Genomic DNA, 3,139 nt, shown 5'->3' on the forward strand with positions numbered 1-3,139 from the left:
GAGGGAAGGATGGGAAGGAGTGGAAAAGGGGAGGTGGGGGAAGAGGAATGAGGAGGAAGAGGAGAAGGAGGAGAGGGAGGAGGGAAGCGGGAGGAAGAAGGAAGGATGGAGAGAAGTGGAAAAGGGGAGAAGAGGAAGAGGAATGAGAGGGAGGAGAAGGAGGAGAGGGAGGAGTGGGAGGAGTGGGAGGAGTGGGAGGAGGGAGGGAGAAGGGGAAACACATACAGCATTAAAACACCTCAAACTTCTTTCCTCCTACTGTGAGTAGCTTCTTTGGACTTACACTCTACCTCATGGACCCTGCCTTCATCTGGGTCTAAACTCTTGTTAAGGCCATTCAGTGAGCTCTGAATTGGTTTTGTGTGTGTGTGTGTGGGGGGGGTTAATTTCTAGAAGCTCCATGATGGTTCTTAAAAAAAAATCTTAACTGTATACTGTCCAGTTATTGAGAAAATAGAAACTTCGAGGCCCAGATTCTTCTCCCTGACGCTAGCACAACAAACCATGACCTTTATGTCTCTGGCTGATAACTCAAGTGCCTGGGTTTCTTACCATCTGTTTTTGGTCTGTTTCTCCTTTGCCATATCTCCTCTTGCATTTCTTCCATCTTTGTTCCTGGGCTGGAGAAATATCTAAATGTTATTGGCAGAAATAAGCAACAGCTAGGGTAATGTTGTCACTGCCCTGGAAAGCTCCTGTTTGCATTTGCTGCAGATACAGATACCCCAGCCACCTGCAGTTACACTGAGCTGAAGGCTGGAGAACTTGAGAATTCCTGAATTTAGAGCCTGAGCCACCCAGATGATGCTAAGTTGGGCTACTGTCCAGCAGAGTGCTGACTTGCCTCTGCCTATCCCCTCACCCTTTGGGCACACTCCTCTTTGTTTTCAGTCAAAAGCAGGTGTGGTTGAGTATGGGCCACACCCTTGATGGGTCCTGGACTCCTATTTGTTTCCTTAACCCTGAAAGATGCCAAAAATGACAGAGTCCCTTCCTGGCCCTTCCCGAAAGGGCGGGATAGCCTGGGTTCCAGGCTCTCCTCGCTAGCCTAGCTTACTCTGGGGAGTCATCACCATGCTTTAGATATTTCCTGCTTCTATGGAGATGACATTTGTATGCTGCCGTGAATTTTTCCTTGTTTTATTAGGAGGGTTGTCCCTCACTGCATTGCTCATTGTCACCAGAAGCTTGTCTTACATTTTAACCTAAAGTTTTAAAGGGCTTTCTTTATCACTGTAGCTCAGTTCTGTGTAAAGGGTGTGGTGGAAACACATTCTTCCTCTCTGCAGATCCTGTGTCAGATAGAATTGTCATTGACAGCGCGTGCCTCTTGAGTCCCGTGTCAAAGCTCTGTGTAAAGATCTAAGTCTGGGATTCATTTCGGTAATGGATTGAAGTTTGCCTCCTTCCCCTTCAGGAATCTTGACTCCAAGCAGAGTGATCGTCTTTAGAAGTGGGGCATTGAGGGTGTTGTGACGGTGGCACATGTGCACAAGAGTAGTGTCCTTACAGAAGGGGCTTCAGGGTTCTCTCGTCCTTGCCCTCTGAGGACAAGCAGATTCCAGTCTACAAACCAAGAGGAATTTGACAGGTGCAATGCTGGCCCTCTAATCTCAGAACCCGAGCCCCAAAATGCAAAGAATACTGTCTGTTTTCATAAGCCATCTAGACTATGGAGTTTGGGTTAGTTTTTTTTTTAATGATTTTTTTACTCTAAGTTTTTGTATGTATGGATGTTTTGCCTGCATATGTATCTGTGTACCATGTGTGCACAGAGCTTGAGGAGGCCAGAAGAGGGCATTGGGTGCCCTGGAACCGGAGTGGCAGATGTTTGTGAGCTACATACAACATGGGTGCTGGGAATTGAACCCAGGTCTCCTGGAAGAGCAGCATTAGCTCTCAATCACAAAATCATCTCTAGTCCTGGAGTTTTGTTTTAACAGCCTGAATTGATGAAGACAATCTCATTATGTCTCTCCCTGCCCCCGTTAATTTTTGTTCTAGGCTATCTATACCTTACTGATATCTTTAATTACTGAAGCCTTAGGATTCTTCTTGTTTGGCTTCTGTTTGGAATTGCTGTGAATCTAGTGTGATCAGAAACAGCTGTGTTTATGACATCAGCCTTCATACCCAAGTACACAGGGTATTTATGACATCATACCCAAGTGCACAGGGTATTTATGACATCACACCCCAGTGCACAGCATATTTATGACATCATACCCAAGTGCACAGGGTATTTATGGCATTATACCCAAGTGCACAGGACAGCTCCATCCTGCTGCCTTCAACAACTCTCGTAAAGTTTTGTAAGTTTTCTCATCCTTTATTTCATAGTCTTATGGAATCCTCTCCTTAAAATATCTTTTAAATTGTGTGTCTCTATGTGGTTGAAGCTATGTACACATGAATGCACCTCTAAGGCCATAGGTGACAGATTTTTGGAGCTGGAGTTACAGGTGGTTATGAACTGTCCCATATGGGTGCTAGAAATCAAACCCGGGTCATATGCAAAAGCAATCCCCCCTTTAAATTCCTGAGCCCTCTCACCAGCCCCAATTGTACTCTTTGCTGTTTCTTTTCTTTAGGATGGGGTCTCAGCCCTGGCATTGAACTCGCCTGCCTCCCAGTGCTAGGATTAAAGGTATGCACCACCGTCAATTATCAGCTGGAATCCTCCTTTGAAAGTAAAAAGAAGGGTTGTCAAAATCTGCAAGAAGGGGTAGATTTTACTGTATATAAACAAAGACTTAATTTAAAAAAAGATTTAATAGCAGATTGTGCATGTGTAAATAGTAAAATTTGACAGATCTGCGTCTGTCACTGAGAGAGCTTAGAACACTAGAGTTTGGGCTGAAGAGATGGCTCAGTAGTTAAGAGCACTCACTGCTCTTCCAGAGGTCCTGAGTTCAATTCCCAGCAACCACATGGTGGCTCACAACCACACCATCTGTAATGGGATCCGATGCACTCTTCTGGTGTGTCTGAAGACTACGACAGTGTACTCATAAAAATAACTAAATCTTTTTTTTTTTTTTAAAGGAATTCTCAAACAGGACTTGTATATCCAGGTCTGACCATGGAATGTGTGTGTGTGTGTGTGTGTGTGTGTGTGTGTGTGTGTGTGTGTGTGTGT

The sequence above is a fragment of the Grammomys surdaster genome, unplaced genomic scaffold (genome assembly GCF_004785775.1).
Source record: "Grammomys surdaster isolate TR1022 unplaced genomic scaffold, NIH_TR_1.0 270, whole genome shotgun sequence".
Classification (NCBI taxonomy): Eukaryota; Metazoa; Chordata; class Mammalia; order Rodentia; family Muridae; genus Grammomys; species Grammomys surdaster.